The following is a 24,792-nucleotide window of genomic DNA, read 5'->3' on the forward strand; positions in this document are numbered from 1 at the left end:
CTTAAAACCCTCTGAATGTTTGGGAAAAATTTGGGAATATTTCTTTTAGGGTCAACTTAGCCCATATGGTAATAGATAGAGAATATCCTTGATAATCAAATTTGTTTTTTCTTTTCAAATGTTATGAGTAAAAAAAAAATCATATTTAGGGAGTAAATGGAGCCACTAAAATTTCAATAATATGTGTCCATATATTTTTAGACCAATTAATGACATTTTATTGCTATTTTTTCTAATTTTCGCCTAGTCATGGATTAAGTTTTTTTGGTGTGTGGGCTATGTGTGGGGGTGCTAGGATATAATTAAAGGACTTTTTATGTCACCAACAGAGCAATAATACATATCTGAGACATAAACATGTGCCAAAGTTTTATTTTCTACTGATTTTGTAGACATTTAAGTGGTTGGGGTCAAATTGACCCCAAGGATCACGGATGTTCCAAAATTTGAGGGTAACAGGAGGGTTAAGTATTTCAGGGTATACCAAGACAGCAAACTGGACTGGTCAGCCAAAGATGCAGTTTACAAAAAAGTACAGTATTGGCTATACTTGTCTGCTATAAACTCCTTAATATGTTCTATGAGACTGTTGAAGCCAGTATGTGTCATTTTCTATGAGGGGGTATTGGGTGTCTTGAAAGACTGATAAGGAAAGCTGGCTCTTTCATGGAAGAAGAACTGGAGAGCTCCACTTCGTGGAAGATAAAAGATCTCTGAACAAACTGAATAACATCCACCCTATTTCCCCTTCCTCTATCATATCTACCTGAAAGGAGTGATGCAATATTCTGATGAGCTAGTTGCAAGGCATTGGAAGTAGGTGGAGTCACTGCATTTTCCATCTTAACAATGTGCAAGAAATTATTTATATACACACACTAGTGATAAATATATTTTCACCCTAATCTGATTCTTCATTCAAGCATAATCTATAGCACCACACACTAATAATAAGTTAATTTGAAGTAATAGGCTACTGTAATACAGTTTGGAGCATTCCTGTCACCAATAAAGTGTATTGAAATAGGTCCTGTAACTCCTTTTCGATTTTTTTCATTCTTGGCACCTCATACATTGAACGATATGCCATCTTTAATATTCAGAAAATATATACATATGAGGTATTGCTGGATTCAGAACAATCTCACCTTTCCAACAAGATATCATATGTGTGCATATGACATTCCCTGACAAAGCAATTACAATGTAAATGATGACATTCTGTATAAATATCACTTTTTTTCATTTTCCGCCTATTTTAGGTGTGTGATTAAATGCTTATATCTCCTTCATACATCAAGATGGTCCAATACAAACACTTATATCTGGTCCAGGTAGCCCCTGGGCACAAGCATACCAATTCTCAAAGCTCTCAGAGCTTCTGGTAATTTTCTGCATGTTTTTTTGTATATCTACTCCCATACGGAGAAGTCACATTTTGGGTGCTTTTTTTGTTTGGAGGTGCATATGGAAATGTGTGAAATTTTTAGGCTTAGCATTAAAATCACTTTGGCCAAGAATCATTTTCATGTATGGGACACCTTAGAGATGAGGAAAAAACATTATTGGGTTTTGTTCTACCTCCGGTTGGGGTATCTCGAAAACGAAGGCCTTTTTGGGCCCATTGTCACTAGCCTATTTGCAGTCGTACGCTGAAGACGGCAAGTGGGCTGTTGCACGTGTGCCCCCTTGCACGTTCAATCCTTGTGAAAGCCAATCGGGACCAGCGCACCGAGCAGAGGTTTCCATAGTGTAGTGGTTATCACGTTCGCCTCACACGCGAAAGGTCCCCAGTTCGAAACTGGGTGGAAACAAGCCTCCTGTTTCCATCTCTACCCGCTGATTCTCACAGTCCTTTGCGCTCAGTGGGTTGTAGTATGTGGGCCCCCTTGCACGTCCAATCCTTGTGAAAGCCAATCGGGACCGGTGCACCAAACAGAGGTTTCCAGTGTGCAGTGGTTATCACGTTCGCCTCAAGCGTCAAAGGTCCCAAGTTCCAAACTGGGAGGAAACAATAATCTGTTGTTTCCTCCGGTTGGCTGGTGTGCACTTTTGGCATATGTGAGGGTGAACTTGTGAAGGTACTCGTTGGCTTGTGTCATGACTCGGAAAGCATGCAGGAACTAACCGCCTTCTATGGCCACCACAGGGGGCTCCTTTGCATGGTGGAGGAAAGCACATTATCGTGAGCCGAGCAGCCCATGCTTGAACTGGCTGTTTCCATAGTGTAGTGGTCATCACGTTCGCCTAACACGCGAAAGGTCCCCAGTTCGAAACTGGGTGGAAACAATGACCTCTTATATACGTGGAGGAGCCGCTTGTCTATCCTCCGCATGGATGTGAAAATCGCAGCGGGTCACGCGCGCACAGACGCCTTGCCTTCTCGGCTGTTTCCATAGTGTAGTGGTTATCACGTTCGCCTAACACGCGAAAGGTCCCCAGTTCGAAACTGGGTGGAAACAAAGGGCTTTTCCAGGCTCTGGTGAGCAGCTGAATGCACGTTGGTTTCAAGGGCAAACCTGCGATGCAGGTGCTCATTGGTCTCTGCACTCGTGCGCTGAAGACGGTCAGAGGGAGCCAGACTTTTTAACCCACAAGGCTGCATTTCAAGCTTTGTCATGCCCTTGGTTGTCGAGAAAAGCTCTTTCTTTCAGCTTGCGACGCCTCCTTCTGGCCCCTAGTTGTCCCATATGGTCTAGCGGTTAGGATTCCTGGTTTTCACCCAGGCGGCCCGGGTTCGACTCCCGGTATGGGAATAGACTTTGGCCACCTGCACCTTTGCCCAGAGAGATACAAGTAAGCGTTGGCTTGCTCCTTCTCGTCATCCGTCGCCTCTAGAGCAAAATCAGCCTCGAGATAGCCTAATCCACTTGCAAGTCAAGGCGGCAGTCTTTTTCACAATGCGCCTCCAAATGCCACTTCTTTCACACAACCCGTTACAAAGTGCTCCGACCGGTGGGTACTCGGAAAAGCTGCGTGCCCCGTGTGAGGATCGAACTCACGACCTTCAGATTATGAGACTGACGCGCTGCCTACTGCGCTAACGAGGCGCTCAACCTGCTCTTCGGATGAGGAGGTCGACAAGGGCGAGAGCCTAGGGACTTGTTGCGTTGCGTGGCGTTCCGAGGTACTGTGAGAAAAGACTTGAGCTTGCGCAGCCAGGGACCTGTGGGTGGCCGTGATCGTATAGTGGTTAGTACTCTGCGTTGTGGCCGCAGCAACCCCGGTTCGAATCCGGGTCACGGCATTCTTTTTCGGATGATGCGAGCACCATGCAGAGGTTTCCATAGTGCAGTGGTTATCACATTGGCATCGCACGCGAAAGATCCCCAGTTTGTAAACTGGGTGAAAACAAGGCCTCTGCTTCCATCTCTACCCGCTGATTCTCACAGTCCTTTGCGCTAAGTGGGCTGTAGTGTGTGGGCCCCCATTGCACATTCGATCCTTGTAAAAGCCAATCGGGACCGGTGCATCAAACAGAGGTTTCCATAGTGTAGTGGTTATCACGTTCGCCTCACACGCGAAAGGTCCCCAGTTCGAAACTGGGTGGAAACAAGGCTACTGTTTCCATCTCTACCCGCTGATTCTCACAGTGTAGTGGTTATCACGTTCCAGGCTCTGGTGAGCAGCTGAATGCATGTTGGCTTCAAAGGCAACCTGCGGTGCAGATGCTCATTGGTCTTTTAGGCTAGTGACAATGGCCTCAAAATTTTGAGACACCCCAACCTGAGGTAGAACAAAACCCAATAATGTTTTTCCTCATCTCTAAGGTGTCCCATACATGAAAATGATTCTTGGCCAAAGTGATTTTAATGCTAAGCCTAAAAATTTCACACATTTCCATATGCACCTCCAAACAAAAAAAGCACCCAAAATGTGACTTCTCCGTATGGGAGTAGATATACAAAAAAACATGCAGAAAATTACCAGAAGCTCTGAGAGCTTTAAGAATTGGTATGCTTGTGCCCAGGGGCTACCTGCACCAGATAGAAGTGTTTGTATTGGACCATCTTGATGTATGAAGGAGATATAAGCATTTAATCACACAACTAAAATAGGCGGAAAATGAAAAAAAGTGATATTTATACAGAATGTCATCATTTACATTGTAATTGCTTTGTCAGGGAATGTCATATGCACACATATGATATCTTGTTGGAAAGGTGAGATTGTTCTGAATCCAGCAATATCTCATATGTATATATTGTCTGAATATTAAAGATGGCATATCGTTCAATGTATGAGGTGCCCAGAATGAAAAAAATCGAAAGGGAGTTACAGGACCTATTTCAATGCACTTAAGTGGTGACAGAAATGCTCACAATTGTATCACAGTAGGCTATATTACTTCAAATAAACGTATTATTAGTGTGTGGTGCTACAGATTATGCTTGAATGAAGAATCAGATTAGGGTGAAAAATTAAATATATTTATCACTAGTGTATATACGTGTATATACATAAACAGCATATATATCATTTCTTGCACATCTGTAGGTGTTGTTAAGCTGGAAATGCAGTGACTCCAATACCAGTACTTCCAATACCTTGCAACTAGCTCATCAGAATATTGCATCACTCCTTTCAGGTAGATATGATAGAGGAAGGGGAAATAGAGTGGATGTTATTCAATTTGTTCAGAGATCTTTATCTTCCACGAAGTGAAACTCTCCAGTTCTTCTCCCATGAAAGAGCCAGCTATATATATATATATATATATATATATATATATATATATATATACACAGAGGAGTGTCATTGTTTCTGACTATGCAGCACATAGGCTACTTTTAATCTCAAAATACGTTTTATGTAAACTTATTCTTTTTAATGTGTTTTTTGTACATTTATTTTCCTTTTTGTCTTTGTGTTTGTCTGTGTCTGCAACTATATGTTTGCTGCCATTTTGACCAGGACTCCCTGGCAGAAGAGACTGTAGTCTCAATGGGACAATCCTGGCTAAATAAAGGATAAATGAAAAAAAAAAAAAAAATATATATATATATATATATATATATATATATATATATATATATATATATTTATATATATATATATATATATATTTCATCTGTAGGCTATTGTAAAGCTGGAAAAGATGAGATTGTGCTAAATCTAACATTACCAAATATGTATATATATTCTCAACATTGATGATGGTACATCGTTCAATACATAATGTGTCCAAAAAAGAAAGAAAATGAACCAGTCCATTCCATAGATATAAAAGTTCAAAGGCTGGTTCATTAATTAACCGTAGTGGTGCTCTGAAGCCTAGTATATATTTAAGTATAATATTATTAACCAATACAACACAGTGAGGGAACTATATGGTATAAGGATATTTGTTCTTAAAACTTCCTTACAATAATATAGCGTACCAGAGATACACTGCACCAACATACCACTGATGTATACAGGTATTGTAATGGCATTGATAAACCTAAATCAATAAAATCGATCAATCAATCAAAGTACATCATGATACAAAATCGCCATTCAATGTCCTAACGATTAGAGAAAGAGAAAAGAGAAGAATGCATTGTGTACTGTACTGTATCACTTAATGCAGATGAGAATAAACCTTTTCACATTTCTTTTTAAAATAAGATACTATCGGGGCAGTTCTAATTTGGACAGGAAGCTGGTTCCAGCATTTTGCATAATGACTAAGTCATCTCACCCTGTCTAGATCTGGCCAGTATAGGGAGTTTAAGTTCATTACATTTCCCTGACTCTTTTATCCAATGGCTACATTCAGTGTGTGTGGAAAATACAGAATGCAGGCTTATACTGTATATAGGGTTATAAGAGTTGAGCATGAAGATAAATACTCCTAGAAGATATGTGTATGGTATGTGTGATATGTGTGTTTTCATCTTCTTAAAAGTTGAGGGGGATGACCAAACTCTTGTATCAGCTGGTAACTTGTCAGCCCATTGGGATTACCTTGTCAGAGGCCAAGGCCAGACTATTGGTGTTACAGTGTTGCGAAGCAACATTACGTTTTAGGGCAGCCTCAGATCAAATTAAACAGTTCCTTCCAGGAGAGAATTGCACTCAAGGAACAGAACCTGAGTGGCATATTGGGTCAGGTACAGTCTGATGTTCTGTTTATTGAACAGTGCAAAAGAGCATCAGTAATTTAAGCAGTGTTTTCAGAAAAGATTGGCAGTCATAAATAATAACACCCAGGTTTATGTAGCGTTTTCTGAGGTAACAGTGGTTGACCTCATGTCTTGCTTGATATAATGGCAAATGATGGTGGTGTTGCTTCATCCATGTGGCCAGGTCTAAGAGACAGGCAGATAGACACATAGACATTACAAAAAGGCGGAACCAAGACAATGCATTAGAGCATTATAACACCCTAATTTTCCCAGCTATTTATTGTAATTCAAGTTGTAGACATTGAATGCATAGCTTGAAATGATACAAAGGTTAGACATCTAGATTAGACATCTAGAGGTGAAAGAGATGTTCTGAAACGTTTGTAGTGTACACGCAGAAACTATGGAGTTATCTCGCTGGACAGACAGGTGTTTATCATCAACATAGCAGGGAGCAGGGTGAGTGGACAACATTGCCCAGTGAGATGAGATAAAGATGGCAAAGACAGGGGGGCCTAGCACAGAACCTTGGTACCCCTGAGAGGATTTGAGTTGAGGGGTCTTGACCATGGCACATTAAAGGAATGCCCAGTGTGGTCTACCTCTGATGCCTTGTTCCCAATTAATTGTATTAAGCCTATATTTAGCAAATGGACCAGGATTGATAACGTCATTACTCTTCTGACTTGCACTTTGGTTGGCCCTTTCTTCCAGGTCCAGCCAAACCATTTGCTTAGCTGTAGAATATGATGTGGTTGCTGGATTGAAGTCTAGTGTATTTGACACACTGTTATTTCCCTTAGTTTAACAAACAGACCCTAGCCTTACCTTTCCGCCAATTTGCCAAAAATGATTTGCCAAAATGATATTGTAAAAATAAAATCTGCTACCGGATGAAGAGAAGTGTGAGACATCATAGTTCTTTACTTGGTCAATCCAGCTATATAGTCATCAGATGACATGGATAAGTTAAGTGAAATGTCACCAGTGGGCTACAGATATGGTGCACTAACATTTAATGGCAGAAAGTGGGTTAATCAATTTAAAATAAAAGCTATGAAACAAATAATTCACTGAATTCAATTCACTAACATGTGACATGGTGGTAAGAGTGTAGTGGAAAGCGCGCACATCCATCAGAAAAGCATCAGCAGGTGCCAAATCAAAAAACTTCTTTAGATCTATGATCGAAACATTGCTCCAAATAAATTAAGTCTTTTGCAAGCAGTGTGCAGATCCTTTCCCGCTCCTACATGATGGTATTAAGCCACACCTGAGTGATGTCAGGTAATGCCTGAGTGAACCTAATGAAGAAGCTGTGCGTGGATCTGTGAACTTTTGAATTCACTGAATATGTTTGCTATTCCCCTCCCTGTTTATTACAGTAGGCTCATGAAATAAAAGGCATTTGCTTCCTGCTGTCAGGCTTTGGTAATACACATACCATTTGTATGTAAACATAAAGCATTGCTTCTTCCAGGAGCAGTCTTTATTTATCACACTACCACCACCCAGCACCTCCTCCCTCCCTCCTCTCTATAATCACAGCAGACCTGGTTAAAGCCCATTAACTGGATAGGACATCACCAAGACTGCTAAAGACCTGTGGTGCTGAAGTGGCTGAGCAGCTGGAATATTTATTCAACCCGAGTGTACATCTTAGTAAGGCACCAACTCTGAACACATTATGCCTTATCCTGGTCCCCAAAAAGCCACATCCAAAAGAGATAAACGACTTCAACCGAGAGGCCCTCCCTTCACACAGCATGAAGACAATGCATACACTCAGACTGCAGTAAGTCATGCACTGGATCTAGTACAGTTTTCATACCAGGAGAAGGTTGGAGTGGATGATGCTATCACATACCTATTACACAGGACATATAGTCATGTTCCTTTACTTTTCCAGCGCTTTCTACAACATCCAACCCTCCATTGGGAGAGACGCTCCTGGGTTTGGATGCCCTCCTTGTGCACTTGATCAGGGACTACCTAACAGAGTGGCCACAGTTTGTCAAACTGAAAGATTGCCTCTTGGACACTGTAGTATGTGGTACTAAAGCAGCCTAGGGAACTGTGCTCCCTCCTCTCCTGTTCACTTTGTGCACATCGGACTTAACATAAGTATCACATATCACACATATCATGAGGTGTAATGCACCTACAACTCAACACTAACACCAAGCAGATGAAGATGGACTTATGGAGGTCTAGGCCCACTCTGCAACCAATCTCCATTGAGGTTGATGAAGTGGAGATTGTAAGCACATCTTAACCCTCCTGTTATCCTTGGGGTCTATTTGACCCCTTTCAATGTTTAACACCTGAAAAATACATGAAGTACATATTTCTTCTGCCTCATCTTTGATGACTTTTCCTAAATAGATGGGATGAATGTGAAAAAAGTTAAATTTCAACAAAAATGTTTTTCCTAAGTGCTGTACACATTTTGGTTACATCCGTGTTCCTTGGGGTCAATTTGACCCCAATTGTTTCAAATGTATAAAACATAAATGGAACATCCATATTTTGCAAATAAATGTTAAAATATGTTTAGATAATGTGAAATACATGAAAATAAGCTATTTAGCCATGTTTCTTCTGAACATTTTGCTTTTGTTTGGCCTCTGATAACTAAAAAATACTAATTACATGGGGGAGGCCTAAAACTATTTCACGGCAACATTTTGGACAGTGGTGGCTACTACAGCATTGACATTTTGACAAAATCCACCAACTGAACCTTGTTGTACCTATAGTACCATCATGGCACCCACCACAGCAACCCCACCCAGCCCTGTACCCTGGGAGCTACTTTTGCACCCTCCTACTACACACACGCGCTAGCATAAAATGGGTCACATATAGTCAGAATTGCTGTGCATGCTGTTCTGTGCCCAGCATACATAATTATAAGTGATGTTATATTTGAAGAGAAGCTTTATGATTGTGATCCAAATATTGAAATGGACTGTTCTGATGGTGACAAGCTGATGTACTTCTTTAGACAGATGCGATCTCAAGGCTGGTTGCTATGTTGAGAGATATATTGGTGCTAATTCTTCTCCTCTATTCAGTATGATGTTCCAAACTGACATAGTTGTCTGCAGCATTGGTTATAAACTGCTGCAACCTGACATAGACAAGGCAGGAACAGCAACAGCTGTAACTTTTGTGAAGGACAAACACATTGACGTCCATACCACAAGTTCTCCAGTGGGCATACATAGTGAATAGAAGAAAACATACAAGTTGCTAGCCCTGTTCCTTCAAACATTACCCCACTACCATGAACATGTAATATGTCTACAAGGAACACATGCACATTTTTGCTTATGCTTTTTTATGCTCCTTGTGCTTTTTTCCTTCACACTAAATCAAGCGTAGAAATGATGTAGAAAACAATGATTTTCTATGATGTTCCCGAAACTCTTGGTTGGCAATGTATCCATGTTCTTACCTAACTATTATACTTGTGTTATAAATACGCATTCAAACATTCAAGGAAAATGAATGTTGGACTTAAAAACCCTCTGAATGTTTGGGAAAAATTTGGGAATATTTATTTTAGGGTCAACTTAGCCCATATGGTAATAGATAGAGAATATCCTTGATAATCAAATTTGTTTTTTCTTTTCAAATGTTATGAGTAAAAAAAAAATCATATTTAGGGAGTAAATGGAGCCACTAAAATTTCAATAATATGTGTCCATATGTTTTTAGACCAATTAATGTCATTTTATTGCTATTTTTTCTAATTTTCGCCTAGTCATGGATTAAGTTTTTTTGGTGTGTGGGCTATGTGTGGGGGTGCTAGGATATAATTAAAGGACTTTTTATGTCACCAACAGAGCAATAATACATATCTGAGACATAAACATGTGCCAAAGTTTTATTTTCTACTGATTTTGTAGACATTTAAGTGGTTGGGGTCAAATTGACCCCAAGGATCACGGATGTTCCAAAATTTGAGGGTAACAGGAGGGTTAAGTATTTCAGGGTATACCAAGACAGCAAACTGGACTGGTCAGCCAAAGATGCAGTTTACAAAAAAGTACAGTATTGGCTATACTTGTCTGCTATAAACTCCTTAATATGTTCTATGAGACTGTTGAAGCCAGTATGTGTCATTTTCTATGAGGGGGTATTGGGTGTCTTGAAAGACTGATAAGGAAAGCTGGCTCTTTCATGGAAGAAGAACTGGAGAGCTCCACTTCGTGGAAGATAAAAGATCTCTGAACAAACTGAATAACATCCACCCTATTTCCCCTTCCTCTATCATATCTACCTGAAAGGAGTGATGCAATATTCTGATGAGCTAGTTGCAAGGCATTGGAAGTAGGTGGAGTCACTGCATTTTCCATCTTAACAATGTGCAAGAAATTATTTATATACACACACTAGTGATAAATATATTTTCACCCTAATCTGATTCTTCATTCAAGCATAATCTATAGCACCACACACTAATAATAAGTTAATTTGAAGTAATAGGCTACTGTAATACAGTTTGGAGCATTCCTGTCACCAATAAAGTGTATTGAAATAGGTCCTGTAACTCCTTTTCGATTTTTTTCATTCTTGGCACCTCATACATTGAACGATATGCCATCTTTAATATTCAGAAAATATATACATATGAGGTATTGCTGGATTCAGAACAATCTCACCTTTCCAACAAGATATCATATGTGTGCATATGACATTCCCTGACAAAGCAATTACAATGTAAATGATGACATTCTGTATAAATATCACTTTTTTTCATTTTCCGCCTATTTTAGGTGTGTGATTAAATGCTTATATCTCCTTCATACATCAAGATGGTCCAATACAAACACTTATATCTGGTCCAGGTAGCCCCTGGGCACAAGCATACCTATTCTCAAAGCTCTCAGAGCTTCTGGTAATTTTCTGCATGTTTTTTGTAGCCTATATCTACTCCCATACGGAGAAGTCACCTTTTGGGTGCTTTTTTTGTTTGGAGGTGCATATGGAAATGTGTGAAATTTTTAGGCTTAGCATTAAAATCACTTTGGCCAAGAATCATTTTCATGTATGGGACACCTTAGAGATGAGGAAAAACATTATTGGGTTTTGTTCTACCTCCGGTTGGGGTATCTCGAAAACGAAGGCCTTTTTGGGCCCATTGTCACTAGCCTATTTGCAGTCGTACGCTGAAGACGGCAAGTGGGCTGTTGCACGTGTGCCCCCTTGCACGTTCAATCCTTGTGAAAGCCAATCGGGACCAGCGCACCGAGCAGAGGTTTCCATAGTGTAGTGGTTATCACGTTCGCCTCACACGCGAAAGGTCCCCAGTTCGAAACTGGGTGGAAACAAGCCTCCTGTTTCCATCTCTACCCGCTGATTCTCACAGTCCTTTGCGCTCAGTGGGTTGTAGTATGTGGGCCCCCTTGCACGTCCAATCCTTGTGAAAGCCAATCGGGACCGGTGCACCAAACAGAGGTTTCCAGTGTGCAGTGGTTATCACGTTCGCCTCAAGCGTCAAAGGTCCCAAGTTCCAAACTGGGAGGAAACAATAATCTGTTGTTTCCTCCGGTTGGCTGGTGTGCACTTTTGGCATATGTGAGGGTGAACTTGTGAAGGTACTCGTTGGCTTGTGTCATGACTCGGAAAGCATGCAGGAACTAACCGCCTTCTATGGCCACCACAGGGGGCTCCTTTGCATGGTGGAGGAAAGCACATTATCGTGAGCCGAGCAGCCCATGCTTGAACTGGCTGTTTCCATAGTGTAGTGGTCATCACGTTCGCCTAACACGCGAAAGGTCCCCAGTTCGAAACTGGGTGGAAACAATGACCTCTTATATACGTGGAGGAGCCGCTTGTCTATCCTCCGCATGGATGTGAAAATCGCAGCGGGTCACGCGCGCACAGACGCCTTGCCTTCTCGGCTGTTTCCATAGTGTAGTGGTTATCACGTTCGCCTAACACGCGAAAGGTCCCCAGTTCGAAACTGGGTGGAAACAAAGGGCTTTTCCAGGCTCTGGTGAGCAGCTGAATGCACGTTGGTTTCAAGGGCAAACCTGCGATGCAGGTGCTCATTGGTCTCTGCACTCGTGCGCTGAAGACGGTCAGAGGGAGCCAGACTTTTTAACCCACAAGGCTGCATTTCAAGCTTTGTCATGCCCTTGGTTGTCGAGAAAAGCTCTTTCTTTCAGCTTGCGACGCCTCCTTCTGGCCCCTAGTTGTCCCATATGGTCTAGCGGTTAGGATTCCTGGTTTTCACCCAGGCGGCCCGGGTTCGACTCCCGGTATGGGAATAGACTTTGGCCACCTGCACCTTTGCCCAGAGAGATACAAGTAAGCGTTGGCTTGCTCCTTCTCGTCATCCGTCGCCTCTAGAGCAAAATCAGCCTCGAGATAGCCTAATCCACTTGCAAGTCAAGGCGGCAGTCTTTTTCACAATGCGCCTCCAAATGCCACTTCTTTCACACAACCCGTTACAAAGTGCTCCGACCGGTGGGTACTCGGAAAAGCTGCGTGCCCCGTGTGAGGATCGAACTCACGACCTTCAGATTATGAGACTGACGCGCTGCCTACTGCGCTAACGAGGCGCTCAACCTGCTCTTCGGATGAGGAGGTCGACAAGGGCGAGAGCCTAGGGACTTGTTGCGTTGCGTGGCGTTCCGAGGTACTGTGAGAAAAGACTTGAGCTTGCGCAGCCAGGGACCTGTGGGTGGCCGTGATCGTATAGTGGTTAGTACTCTGCGTTGTGGCCGCAGCAACCCCGGTTCGAATCCGGGTCACGGCATTCTTTTTCGGATGATGCGAGCACCATGCAGAGGTTTCCATAGTGCAGTGGTTATCACATTGGCATCGCACGCGAAAGATCCCCAGTTTGTAAACTGGGTGAAAACAAGGCCTCTGCTTCCATCTCTACCCGCTGATTCTCACAGTCCTTTGCGCTAAGTGGGCTGTAGTGTGTGGGCCCCCATTGCACATTCGATCCTTGTAAAAGCCAATCGGGACCGGTGCATCAAACAGAGGTTTCCATAGTGTAGTGGTTATCACGTTCGCCTCACACGCGAAAGGTCCCCAGTTCGAAACTGGGTGGAAACAAGGCTACTGTTTCCATCTCTACCCGCTGATTCTCACAGTGTAGTGGTTATCACGTTCCAGGCTCTGGTGAGCAGCTGAATGCATGTTGGCTTCAAAGGCAACCTGCGGTGCAGATGCTCATTGGTCTTTTAGGCTAGTGACAATGGCCTCAAAATTTTGAGACACCCCAACCGGAGGTAGAACAAAACCCAATAATGTTTTTCCTCATCTCTAAGGTGTCCCATACATGAAAATGATTCTTGGCCAAAGTGATTTTAATGCTAAGCCTAAAAATTTCACACATTTCCATATGCACCTCCAAACAAAAAAAGCACCCAAAATGTGACTTCTCCGTATGGGAGTAGATATACAAAAAAACATGCAGAAAATTACCAGAAGCTCTGAGAGCTTTAAGAATTGGTATGCTTGTGCCCAGGGGCTACCTGCACCAGATAGAAGTGTTTGTATTGGACCATCTTGATGTATGAAGGAGATATAAGCATTTAATCACACAACTAAAATAGGCGGAAAATGAAAAAAAGTGATATTTATACAGAATGTCATCATTTACATTGTAATTGCTTTGTCAGGGAATGTCATATGCACACATATGATATCTTGTTGGAAAGGTGAGATTGTTCTGAATCCAGCAATATCTCATATGTATATATTGTCTGAATATTAAAGATGGCATATCGTTCAATGTATGAGGTGCCCAGAATGAAAAAAATCGAAAGGGAGTTACAGGACCTATTTCAATGCACTTAAGTGGTGACAGAAATGCTCACAATTGTATCACAGTAGGCTATATTACTTCAAATAAACGTATTATTAGTGTGTGGTGCTACAGATTATGCTTGAATGAAGAATCAGATTAGGGTGAAAAATTAAATATATTTATCACTAGTGTATATACGTGTATATACATAAACAGCATATATATCATTTCTTGCACATCTGTAGGTGTTGTTAAGCTGGAAATGCAGTGACTCCAATACCAGTACTTCCAATACCTTGCAACTAGCTCATCAGAATATTGCATCACTCCTTTCAGGTAGATATGATAGAGGAAGGGGAAATAGAGTGGATGTTATTCAATTTGTTCAGAGATCTTTATCTTCCACGAAGTGAAACTCTCCAGTTCTTCTCCCATGAAAGAGCCAGCTATATATATATATAAATATATATATATATATATACACAGAGGAGTGTCATTGTTTCTGACTATGCAGCACATAGGCTACTTTTAATCTCAAAATACGTTTTATGTAAACTTATTCTTTTTAATGTGTTTTTTGTACATTTATTTTCCTTTTTGTCTTTGTGTTTGTCTGTGTCTGCAACTATATGTTTGCTGCCATTTTGACCAGGACTCCCTGGCAGAAGAGACTGTAGTCTCAATGGGACAATCCTGGCTAAATAAAGGATAAATGAAAAAAAAAAAAGCAAAAAAATATATATATATATATATATATATATATATATATATATATATATATATATATTTATATATATATATATATATATATTTCATCTGTAGGCTATTGTAAAGCTGGAAAAGATGAGATTGTGCTAAATCTAACATTACCAAATATGTATATATATTCTCAACATTGATGATGGTACATCGTTCAATACATAATGTGTCCAAAAAAGAAAGAAAATGAACCAGTCCATTCCATAGATATAAAAGTTCAAAGGCTGGTTCATTAATTAACCGTAGTGGTGCTCTGAAGCCTAGTATATATTTAAGTATAATATTATTAACCAATACAACACAGTGAGGGAACTATATGGTATAAGGATATTTGTTCTTAAAACTTCCTTACAATAATATAGCGTACCAGAGATACACTGCACCAACATACCACTGATGTATACAGGTATTGTAATGGCATTGATAAACCTAAATCAATAAAATCGATCAATCAATCAAAGTACATCATGATACAAAATCGCCATTCAATGTCCTAACGATTAGAGAAAGAGAAAAGAGAAGAATGCATTGTGTACTGTACTGTATCACTTAATGCAGATGAGAATAAACCTTTTCACATTTCTTTTTAAAATAAGATACTATCGGGGCAGTTCTAATTTGGACAGGAAGCTGGTTCCAGCATTTTGCATAATGACTAAGTCATCTCACCCTGTCTAGATCTGGCCAGTATAGGGAGTTTAAGTTCATTACATTTCCCTGACTCTTTTATCCAATGGCTACATTCAGTGTGTGTGGAAAATACAGAATGCAGGCTTATACTGTATATAGGGTTATAAGAGTTGAGCATGAAGATAAATACTCCTAGAAGATATGTGTATGGTATGTGTGATATGTGTGTTTTCATCTTCTTAAAAGTTGAGGGGGATGACCAAACTCTTGTATCAGCTGGTAACTTGTCAGCCCATTGGGATTACCTTGTCAGAGGCCAAGGCCAGACTATTGGTGTTACAGTGTTGCGAAGCAACATTACGTTTTAGGGCAGCCTCAGATCAAATTAAACAGTTCCTTCCAGGAGAGAATTGCACTCAAGGAACAGAACCTGAGTGGCATATTGGGTCAGGTACAGTCTGATGTTCTGTTTATTGAACAGTGCAAAAGAGCATCAGTAATTTAAGCAGTGTTTTCAGAAAAGATTGGCAGTCATAAATAATAACACCCAGGTTTATGTAGCGTTTTCTGAGGTAACAGTGGTTGACCTCATGTCTTGCTTGATATAATGGCAAATGATGGTGGTGTTGCTTCATCCATGTGGCCAGGTCTAAGAGACAGGCAGATAGACACATAGACATTACAAAAAGGCGGAACCAAGACAATGCATTAGAGCATTATAACACCCTAATTTTCCCAGCTATTTATTGTAATTCAAGTTGTAGACATTGAATGCATAGCTTGAAATGATACAAAGGTTAGACATCTAGATTAGACATCTAGAGGTGAAAGAGATGTTCTGAAACGTTTGTAGTGTACACGCAGAAACTATGGAGTTATCTCGCTGGACAGACAGGTGTTTATCATCAACATAGCAGGGAGCAGGGTGAGTGGACAACATTGCCCAGTGAGATGAGATAAAGATGGCAAAGACAGGGGGGCCTAGCACAGAACCTTGGTACCCCTGAGAGGATTTGAGTTGAGGGGTCTTGACCATGGCACATTAAAGGAATGCCCAGTGTGGTCTACCTCCGATGCCTTGTTCCCAATTAATTGTATTAAGCCTATATTTAGCAAATGGACCAGGATTGATAACGTCATTACTCTTCTGACTTGCACTTTGGTTGGCCCTTTCTTCCAGGTCCAGCCAAACCATTTGCTTAGCTGTAGAATATGATGTGGTTGCTGGATTGAAGTCTAGTGTATTTGACACACTGTTATTTCCCTTAGTTTAACAAACAGACCCTAGCCTTACCTTTCCGCCAATTTGCCAAAAATGATTTGCCAAAATGATATTGTAAAAATAAAATCTGCTACCGGATGAAGAGAAGTGTGAGACATCATAGTTCTTTACTTGGTCAATCCAGCTATATAGTCATCAGATGACATGGATAAGTTAAGTGAAATGTCACCAGTGGGCTACAGATATGGTGCACTAACATTTAATGGCAGAAAGTGGGTTAATCAATTTAAAATAAAAGCTATGAAACAAATAATTCACTGAATTCAATTCACTAACATGTGACATGGTGGTAAGAGTGTAGTGGAAAGCGCGCACATCCATCAGAAAAGCATCAGCAGGTGCCAAATCAAAAAACTTCTTTAGATCTATGATCGAAACATTGCTCCAAATAAATTAAGTCTTTTGCAAGCAGTGTGCAGATCCTTTCCCGCTCCTACATGATGGTATTAAGCCACACCTGAGTGATGTCAGGTAATGCCTGAGTGAACCTAATGAAGAAGCTGTGCGTGGATCTGTGAACTTTTGAATTCACTGAATATGTTTGCTATTCCCCTCCCTGTTTATTACAGTAGGCTCATGAAATAAAAGGCATTTGCTTCCTGCTGTCAGGCTTTGGTAATACACACACCATTTGTATGTAAACATAAAGCATTGCTTCTTCCAGGAGCAGTCTTTATTTATCACACTACCACCACCCAGCACCTCCTCCCTCCCTCCTCTCTATAATCACAGCAGACCTGGTTAAAGCCCATTAACTGGATAGGACATCACCAAGACTGCTAAAGACCTGTGGTGCTGAAGTGGCTGAGCAGCTGGAATATTTATTCAACCCGAGTGTACATCTTAGTAAGGCACCAACTCTGAACACATTATGCCTTATCCTGGTCCCCAAAAAGCCACATCCAAAAGAGATAAACGACTTCAACCGAGAGGCCCTCCCTTCACACAGCATGAAGACAATGCATACACTCAGACTGCAGTAAGTCATGCACTGGATCTAGTACAGTTTTCATACCAGGAGAAGGTTGGAGTGGATGATGCTATCACATACCTATTACACAGGACATATAGTCATGTTCCTTTACTTTTCCAGCGCTTTCTACAACATCCAACCCTCCATTGGGAGAGACGCTCCTGGGTTTGGATGCCCTCCTTGTGCACTTGATCAGGGACTACCTAACAGAGTGGCCACAGTTTGTCAAACTGAAAGATTGCCTCTTGGACACTGTAGTATGTGGTACTAAAGCAGCCTAGGGAACTGTGCTCCCTCCTCTCCTGTTCACTTTGTGCACATCGGACTTAACATAAGTATCACATATCACACATATCATGAGGTGTAATGCACCTACAACTCAACACTAACACCAAGCAGATGAAGATGGACTTATGGAGGTCTAGGCCCACTCTGCAACCAATCTCCATTGAGGTTGATGAAGTGGAGATTGTAAGCACATCTTAACCCTCCTGTTATCCTTGGGGTCTATTTGACCCCTTTCAATGTTTAACACCTGAAAAATACATGAAGTACATATTTCTTCTGCCTCATCTTTGATGACTTTTCCTAAATAGATGGGATGAATGTGAAAAAAGTTAAATTTCAACAAAAATGTTTTTCCTAAGTGCTGTACACATTTTGGTTACATCCGTGTTCCTTGGGGTCAATTTGACCCCAATTGTTTCAAATGTATAAAACATAAATGGAACATCCATATTTTGCAAATAAATGTTAAAATATGTTTAGATAAAGTGAAATACATGAAAATAAGCTATTTAGCCATGTTTCTTCTGAACATTTTGCTTTTGTTTGGCCTCTGATAACTAAAAAATACTAATGACATGGGGGAGGCCTAAAACTATTTCACGGCAACATTTTGGACAGTGGTGGCTACTAGAGCATTGACATTTTGACAAAATCCACCAACTGAACCTTGTTTTACCTATAGTTCCATCATGGCACCCACCACAGCAACACCCCCCCACCCCCCCAGCCCTGTACCCTGGGAGCTACTTTTGCACCCTCCTACTACACACACGCGCTAGCATAAAATGGGTCACATATAGTCAGAATTGCTGTGCATGCTGTTCTATGCCCTGTTCTGAGCATACATAATTATAAGTGATGGTATATTTGAAGAGAAGCTTTATGATTGTGATCCAAATATTGAAATGGACTGTTCTGATGGTGACAAGCTGATGTACTTCTTTAGACAGATGCGATCTCAAGGTTGGTTGCTATGTTGAGAGATATATTCTTCTCCTCTATTCAGTATGATGTTCCATACTGACATAGTTGTCTGCAGCATTGGTTATAAACTGCTGCAACCTGACATAGAGAAGGCAGGAACAGCAACAGCTGTAACTTTTGTGAAGGACAAACACATTGACGTCCATACCACAAGTTCTCCAGTGGGCATACATAGTGAATAGAAGAAAACATACAAGTTGCTAGCCCTGTTCCTTCAAACATTACCCCACTACCATGAACATGTAATATGTCTACAAGGAACACATGTGCATTTTTGCTTATGCTTTTTTATGCTCCTTGTGCTTTTTTCCTTCACACTAATTCAAGCGTAGAAATGATGTAGAAAACAATGATTTTCTATGATGTTCCCGAAACTCTTGGTTGGCAATGTATCCATGTTCTTACCTAACTATTATACTTGTGTTATAAATACGCATTCAAACATTCAAGGAAAATGAATGTTGGACTTAAAAACCCTCTGAATGTTTGGGAAAAATTTGGGAATATTTATTTTAGGGTCAACTTAGCCCATATGGTAATAGATAGAGAATATCCTTGATAATCAAATTTGTTTTTACTTTTCAAATGTTATAAGTAAAATAAATTCATATTTAGGGAGTAAATGGAGCCACTAAAATTTCAATAATATGTGTCCATATATTTTTAGACCAATTAATGACATTTTATTGCTATTTTTTCTAATTTTCGCCTAGTCATGGATTAAGTTTTTTTGGTGTGTGGGCTATGTGTGGGGGTGCTAGGATATAATTAAAGGACTTTTTATGTCACCAACAGAGCAATAATACATATCTGAGACATAAACATGTGCCAAAGTTTTATTTTCTACTGATTTTGTAGACATTTAAGTGGTTGGGGTCAAATTGACCCCAAGGATCACGGATGTTCCAAAATTTGAGGGTAACAGGAGGGTTAAGTATTTCAGGGTATACCAAGACAGCAAACTGGACTGGTCAGCCAAAGATGCAGTTTACAAAAAAGTACAGTATTGGCTATACTTGTCTGCTATAAACTCCTTAATATGTTCTATGAGACTGTTGAAGCCAGTATGTGTCATTTTCTATGAGGGGGTATTGGGTGTCTTGAAAGACTGATAAGGAAAGCTGGCTCTTTCATGGAAGAAGAACTGGAGAGCTCCACTTCGTGGAAGATAAAAGATCTCTGAACAAACTGAATAACATCCACCCTATTTCCCCTTCCTCTATCATATCTACCTGAAAGGAGTGATGCAATATTCTGATGAGCTAGTTGCAAGGCATTGGAAGTAGGTGGAGTCACTGCATTTTCCATCTTAACAATGTGCAAGAAATTATTTATATACACACACTAGTGATAAATATATTTTCACCCTAATCTGATTCTTCATTCAAGCATAATCTATAGCACCACACACTAATAATAAGTTAATTTGAAGTAATAGGCTACTGTAATACAGTTTGGAGCATTCCTGTCACCAATAAAGTGTATTGAAATAGGTCCTGTAACTCCTTTTCGATTTTTTTCATTCTTGGCACCTCATACATTGAACGATATGCCATCTTTAATATTCAGAAAATATATACATATGAGGTATTGCTGGATTCAGAACAATCTCACCTTTCCAACAAGATATCATATGTGTGCATATGACATTCCCTGACAAAGCAATTACAATGTAAATGATGACATTCTGTATAAATATCACTTTTTTCATTTTCCGCCTATTTTAGGTGTGTGATTAAATGCTTATATCTCCTTCATACATCAAGATGGTCCAATACAAACACTTATATCTGGTCCAGGTAGCCCCTGGGCACAAGCATACCAATTCTCAAAGCTCTCAGAGCTTCTGGTAATTTTCTGCATGTTTTTTTGTATATCTACTCCCATACGGAGAAGTCACATTTTGGGTGCTTTTTTTGTTTGGAGGTGCATATGGAAATGTGTGAAATTTTTAGGCTTAGCATTAAAATCACTTTGGCCAAGAATCATTTTCATGTATGGGACACCTTAGAGATGAGGAAAAACATTATTGGGTTTTGTTCTACCTCCGGTTGGGGTATCTCGAAAACGAAGGCCTTTTTGGGCCCATTGTCACTAGCCTATTTGTAGTCGTACGCTGAAGACGGTAAGTGGGCTGTAGCATGTGTGCCCCCTTGCACGTTCAATCCTTGTGAAAGCCAATCGGGACCGGCGCACCAAGCAGAGGTTTCCATAGTGTAGTGGTTATCACGTTCGCCTCACACGCGAAAGGTCCCCAGTTCGAAACTGGGTGGAAACAAGCCTCCTGTTTCCATCTCTACCCGCTGATTCTCACAGTCCTTTGCGCTAAGTGGGTTGTAGTATGTGGGCCCCCTTGCACGTTCGATCCTTGTGAAAGCCAATCGGGACCGGTGCACCAAACAGAGGTTTCCAGTGTGCAGTGGTTATCACGTTCGCCTCACGTGCCAAAGGTCCCAAGTTCCAAACTGGGTGGAAACAATAAGCTGTTGTTTCCTCCGGTTGGCTGGTGTGCACTTTTGACATGTGTGAGGGCGAACTTGTGAAGGTACTCGTTGGCTTGTGTCATGACTGGGAAAGCATGCAGGAACTAACCGACTTCTATGGCCAGCACAGGGGGCTCGTTTGCATGGTGGAGGAAAGCACATTATCGTCAGCCGAGCAACCCATGCATGAACTGGCTGTTTCCATAGTGTAGTGGTCATCACGTTCGCCTAACACGCGAAAGGTCCCCAGTTCGAAACTGGGTGGAAACAATGACCTCTTATATACGTGGATGAGCCGCTTGTCTATCCTCCGCATGGATGTGAAAATTGCAGCGGGTCACGCGCACACAGACGCCTTGCCTTCTCGGCTGTTTCCATAGTGTAGTGGTTATCACGTTCGCCTAACACGCGAAAGGTCCCCAGTTCGAAACTGGGTGGAAACAAAGGGCTTTTCCAGGCTCTGGTGAGCAGCTGAATGCACGTTGGTTTCAAGGGCAAACCTGCGATGCAGGTGCTCATTGGTCTCTGCACTCGTACGCTGAAGACGGTCAGAGGGAGCCAGACTTTTCAACCCACAAGGCTGCATTTCAAGCTTTGTCAGGCCCTTGGTTGTCGAGAAAAGCTCTTTCTTTCAGCTTGCGACGCCTCCTTCTGGCCCCTAGTTGTCCCATATGGTCTAGCGGTTAGGATTCCTGGTTTTCACCCAGGCGGCCCGGGTTCGACTCCCGGTATGGGAATAGACTTTGTTTGGCCACCTGCACCTTTGCCCAGAGAGATACAAGTAAGCGTTGGCTTGCTCCTTCTCGTCATCCGTCGCCTGTAGAGCAAAATCAGCCTCGAGATAGCCTAATCCACTTGCATGTCAAGGCGGCAGTCTTTTTCACAATGCGCCTCCAAATGCCACTTCTTTCACACAACCTGTTACAAAGTGCTCCGACCGGTAGGTACTCGGAAAAGCTGCGTGCCCCGTGTGAGGATCGAACTCACGACCTTCAGATTATGAGACTGACGCGCTGCCTACTGCGCTAACGAGGCGCTCAACCTGCTCTTCGGATGAGGAGGTCGACAAGGGCGAGAGCCTAGGGACTTGTTGCGTTGTGTGGCGTTCCAAATCCGAGGTACTGTGAGAAAAGACTTGAGCTTCAGCAGCCAGGGACCTGTGGGTGGCCGTGATCGTATAGTGGTTAGTACTCTGCGTTGTGGCCGCAGCAACCCCGGTTCGAATCCGGGTCACGGCATTGTTTTTCTGATGATGCGAGCACCATACAGAGGTTTCCATAGTGCAGTGGTTATCACATTCACATCGCACGTGAAAAATCCCCAGTTTCTAAACTGGGTGAAAACAAGGCCTCTGCTTCCATCTCTACCCGCTGATTCTCACAGTCCTTTGCGCTAAGTGGGCTCTAGCGTGTGGGCCCCCATTGCACATTCGATCCTTGTAAAAGCCAATCGGGACCGGTGCATCAAACAGAGGTTTCCATAGTGTAGTGGTTATCACGTTCGCCTCACACGCGAAAGGTCCCCAGTTCGAAACTGGGTGGAAACAAGGCTACTGTTTCCGTCTCTACCCGGTGATTCTCACAGTGTAGTGGTTGTCACGTTCCAGGCTCTGGTGAGCAGGTGAATGCATGTTGGTTTCAAAGGCAACCTGCGGTGCAGATGGTCTTTGCAGTCGTACGCTGAAGACGGTAAGTGGGCTGTAGCATGTGTGCCCCCTTGCACGTTCAATCCTTGTGAAAGCCAATCGGGACCAGCGCACCAAGCAGAGGTTTCCATAGTGTAGTGGTTATCACGTTCGCCTCACACGCGAAAGGTCCCCAGTTCGAAACTGGGTGGAAACAAGCCTCCTGTTTCCATCTCTACCCGCTGATTCTCACAGTCCTTTGCGCTAAGTGGGTTGTAGTATGTGGGCCCCCTTGCACGTTCGATCCTTGTGAAAGCCAATCGGGACCGGTGCACCAAACAGAGGTTTCCAGTGTGCAGTGGTTATCACGTTCGCCTCACGTGCCAAAGGTCCCAAGTTCCAAACTGGGTGGAAACAATAAGCTGTTGTTTCCTCCGGTTGGCTGGTGTGCACTTTTGACATGTGTGAGGGCGAACTTGTGAAGGTACTCGTTGGCTTGTGTCATGACTGGGAAAGCATGCAGGAACTAACCGACTTCTATGGCCAGCACAGGGGGCTCGTTTGCATGGTGGAGGAAAGCACATTATCGTCAGCCGAGCAACCCATGCATGAACTGGCTGTTTCCATAGTGTAGTGGTCATCACGTTCGCCTAACACGCGAAAGGTCCCCAGTTCGAAACTGGGTGGAAACAATGACCTCTTATATACGTGGATGAGCCGCTTGTCTATCCTCCGCATGGATGTGAAAATTGCAGCGGGTCACTCGCACACAGGCGCCTTGCCTTCTCGACCGTTTCCATAGTGTAGTGGTTATCACGTTCGCCTCACACGCGAAAGGTCCCCAGTTCGAAACTGGGTGGAAACAATGACCTCTTATATACGTGGATGAGCCGCTTGTCTATCCTCCGCATGGATGTGAAAATTGCAGCGGGTCACGCGCACACAGACGCCTTGCCTTCTCGGCTGTTTCCATAGTGTAGTGGTTATCACGTTCGCCTAACACGCGAAAGGTCCCCAGTTCGAAACTGGGTGGAAACAAAGGGCTTTTCCAGGCTCTGGTGAGCAGCTGAATGCACGTTGGTTTCAAAGGCAAACCTGCGATGCAGGTGCTCATTGGTCTCTGCACTCGTACGCTGAAGACGGTCAGAGGGAGCCAGACTTTTCAACCCACAAGGCTGCATTTCAAGCTTTGTCAGGCCCTTGGTTGTCGAGAAAAGCTCTTTCTTTCAGCTTGCGACGCCTCCTTCTGGCCCCTAGTTGTCCCATATGGTCTAGCGGTTAGGATTCCTGGTTTTCACCCAGGCGGCCCGGGTTCGACTCCCGGTATGGGAATAGACTTTGTTTGGCCACCTGCACCTTTGCCCAGAGAGATACAAGTAAGCGTTGGCTTGCTCCTTCTCGTCATCCGTCGCCTGTAGAGCAAAATCAGCCTCGAGATAGCCTAATCCACTTGCATGTCAAGGCGGCAGTCTTTTTCACAATGCGCCTCCAAATGCCACTTCTTTCACACAACCTGTTACAAAGTGCTCCGACCGGTAGGTACTCGGAAAAGCTGCGTGCCCCGTGTGAGGATCGAACTCACGACCTTCAGATTATGAGACTGACGCGCTGCCTACTGCGCTAACGAGGCGCTCAACCTGCTCTTCGGATGAGGAGGTCGACAAGGGCGAGAGCCTAGGGACTTGTTGCGTTGTGTGGCGTTCCAAATCCGAGGTACTGTGAGAAAAGACTTGAGCTTCAGCAGCCAGGGACCTGTGGGTGGCCGTGATCGTATAGTGGTTAGTACTCTGCGTTGTGGCCGCAGCAACCCCGGTTCGAATCCGGGTCACGGCATTGTTTTTCTGATGATGCGAGCACCATACAGAGGTTTCCATAGTGCAGT

At 42.4% G+C, this 24,792-nt stretch overlaps 28 non-coding genes across 28 annotated transcripts; 24 read left to right on the forward strand and 4 right to left on the reverse strand.

The window, feature by feature from the left end:
* Positions 1-1,741: 1,741 nt before the first annotated feature.
* trnav-cac (transfer RNA valine (anticodon CAC)) lies at positions 1,742-1,814 on the forward strand. Its single transcript has one exon. It is a non-coding gene; the product is annotated as a tRNA-Val (tRNA).
* Positions 1,815-2,216: 402 nt separating this feature from the next.
* trnav-aac (transfer RNA valine (anticodon AAC)) lies at positions 2,217-2,289 on the forward strand. Its single transcript has one exon. It is a non-coding gene; the product is annotated as a tRNA-Val (tRNA).
* Positions 2,290-2,389: 100 nt separating this feature from the next.
* On the forward strand, positions 2,390-2,462 carry trnav-aac (transfer RNA valine (anticodon AAC)). Its single transcript has one exon. It is a non-coding gene; the product is annotated as a tRNA-Val (tRNA).
* A 222-nt stretch (positions 2,463-2,684) lies between these two features.
* Positions 2,685-2,756, forward strand: trnae-uuc (transfer RNA glutamic acid (anticodon UUC)). The gene has a single exon. It is a non-coding gene; the product is annotated as a tRNA-Glu (tRNA).
* Positions 2,757-2,977: 221 nt separating this feature from the next.
* trnam-cau (transfer RNA methionine (anticodon CAU)) lies at positions 2,978-3,050 on the reverse strand. Its single transcript has one exon. It is a non-coding gene; the product is annotated as a tRNA-Met (tRNA).
* A 125-nt stretch (positions 3,051-3,175) lies between these two features.
* trnah-gug (transfer RNA histidin (anticodon GUG)) lies at positions 3,176-3,247 on the forward strand. Its single transcript has one exon. It is a non-coding gene; the product is annotated as a tRNA-His (tRNA).
* A 235-nt stretch (positions 3,248-3,482) lies between these two features.
* On the forward strand, positions 3,483-3,555 carry trnav-cac (transfer RNA valine (anticodon CAC)). Its single transcript has one exon. It is a non-coding gene; the product is annotated as a tRNA-Val (tRNA).
* A 7,821-nt stretch (positions 3,556-11,376) lies between these two features.
* On the forward strand, positions 11,377-11,449 carry trnav-cac (transfer RNA valine (anticodon CAC)). Its single transcript has one exon. It is a non-coding gene; the product is annotated as a tRNA-Val (tRNA).
* A 402-nt stretch (positions 11,450-11,851) lies between these two features.
* trnav-aac (transfer RNA valine (anticodon AAC)) lies at positions 11,852-11,924 on the forward strand. Its single transcript has one exon. It is a non-coding gene; the product is annotated as a tRNA-Val (tRNA).
* A 100-nt stretch (positions 11,925-12,024) lies between these two features.
* On the forward strand, positions 12,025-12,097 carry trnav-aac (transfer RNA valine (anticodon AAC)). The gene has a single exon. It is a non-coding gene; the product is annotated as a tRNA-Val (tRNA).
* Positions 12,098-12,319: 222 nt separating this feature from the next.
* On the forward strand, positions 12,320-12,391 carry trnae-uuc (transfer RNA glutamic acid (anticodon UUC)). Its single transcript has one exon. It is a non-coding gene; the product is annotated as a tRNA-Glu (tRNA).
* A 221-nt stretch (positions 12,392-12,612) lies between these two features.
* On the reverse strand, positions 12,613-12,685 carry trnam-cau (transfer RNA methionine (anticodon CAU)). The gene has a single exon. It is a non-coding gene; the product is annotated as a tRNA-Met (tRNA).
* A 125-nt stretch (positions 12,686-12,810) lies between these two features.
* trnah-gug (transfer RNA histidin (anticodon GUG)) lies at positions 12,811-12,882 on the forward strand. Its single transcript has one exon. It is a non-coding gene; the product is annotated as a tRNA-His (tRNA).
* Positions 12,883-13,117: 235 nt separating this feature from the next.
* trnav-cac (transfer RNA valine (anticodon CAC)) lies at positions 13,118-13,190 on the forward strand. The gene has a single exon. It is a non-coding gene; the product is annotated as a tRNA-Val (tRNA).
* A 7,818-nt stretch (positions 13,191-21,008) lies between these two features.
* trnav-cac (transfer RNA valine (anticodon CAC)) lies at positions 21,009-21,081 on the forward strand. Its single transcript has one exon. It is a non-coding gene; the product is annotated as a tRNA-Val (tRNA).
* Positions 21,082-21,483: 402 nt separating this feature from the next.
* On the forward strand, positions 21,484-21,556 carry trnav-aac (transfer RNA valine (anticodon AAC)). The gene has a single exon. It is a non-coding gene; the product is annotated as a tRNA-Val (tRNA).
* Positions 21,557-21,656: 100 nt separating this feature from the next.
* trnav-aac (transfer RNA valine (anticodon AAC)) lies at positions 21,657-21,729 on the forward strand. Its single transcript has one exon. It is a non-coding gene; the product is annotated as a tRNA-Val (tRNA).
* Positions 21,730-21,951: 222 nt separating this feature from the next.
* Positions 21,952-22,023, forward strand: trnae-uuc (transfer RNA glutamic acid (anticodon UUC)). The gene has a single exon. It is a non-coding gene; the product is annotated as a tRNA-Glu (tRNA).
* Positions 22,024-22,248: 225 nt separating this feature from the next.
* Positions 22,249-22,321, reverse strand: trnam-cau (transfer RNA methionine (anticodon CAU)). Its single transcript has one exon. It is a non-coding gene; the product is annotated as a tRNA-Met (tRNA).
* Positions 22,322-22,452: 131 nt separating this feature from the next.
* On the forward strand, positions 22,453-22,524 carry trnah-gug (transfer RNA histidin (anticodon GUG)). Its single transcript has one exon. It is a non-coding gene; the product is annotated as a tRNA-His (tRNA).
* A 235-nt stretch (positions 22,525-22,759) lies between these two features.
* Positions 22,760-22,832, forward strand: trnav-cac (transfer RNA valine (anticodon CAC)). The gene has a single exon. It is a non-coding gene; the product is annotated as a tRNA-Val (tRNA).
* Positions 22,833-23,054: 222 nt separating this feature from the next.
* Positions 23,055-23,127, forward strand: trnav-cac (transfer RNA valine (anticodon CAC)). Its single transcript has one exon. It is a non-coding gene; the product is annotated as a tRNA-Val (tRNA).
* A 402-nt stretch (positions 23,128-23,529) lies between these two features.
* Positions 23,530-23,602, forward strand: trnav-aac (transfer RNA valine (anticodon AAC)). Its single transcript has one exon. It is a non-coding gene; the product is annotated as a tRNA-Val (tRNA).
* A 100-nt stretch (positions 23,603-23,702) lies between these two features.
* trnav-cac (transfer RNA valine (anticodon CAC)) lies at positions 23,703-23,775 on the forward strand. The gene has a single exon. It is a non-coding gene; the product is annotated as a tRNA-Val (tRNA).
* Positions 23,776-23,875: 100 nt separating this feature from the next.
* Positions 23,876-23,948, forward strand: trnav-aac (transfer RNA valine (anticodon AAC)). The gene has a single exon. It is a non-coding gene; the product is annotated as a tRNA-Val (tRNA).
* A 222-nt stretch (positions 23,949-24,170) lies between these two features.
* On the forward strand, positions 24,171-24,242 carry trnae-uuc (transfer RNA glutamic acid (anticodon UUC)). The gene has a single exon. It is a non-coding gene; the product is annotated as a tRNA-Glu (tRNA).
* A 225-nt stretch (positions 24,243-24,467) lies between these two features.
* On the reverse strand, positions 24,468-24,540 carry trnam-cau (transfer RNA methionine (anticodon CAU)). Its single transcript has one exon. It is a non-coding gene; the product is annotated as a tRNA-Met (tRNA).
* Positions 24,541-24,671: 131 nt separating this feature from the next.
* trnah-gug (transfer RNA histidin (anticodon GUG)) lies at positions 24,672-24,743 on the forward strand. The gene has a single exon. It is a non-coding gene; the product is annotated as a tRNA-His (tRNA).
* Positions 24,744-24,792: the final 49 nt, after the last annotated feature.

The sequence above is a fragment of the Engraulis encrasicolus genome, unplaced genomic scaffold (assembly GCF_034702125.1).
Source record: "Engraulis encrasicolus isolate BLACKSEA-1 unplaced genomic scaffold, IST_EnEncr_1.0 scaffold_344_np1212, whole genome shotgun sequence".
NCBI lineage: Eukaryota > Metazoa > Chordata > Actinopteri > Clupeiformes > Engraulidae > Engraulis > Engraulis encrasicolus.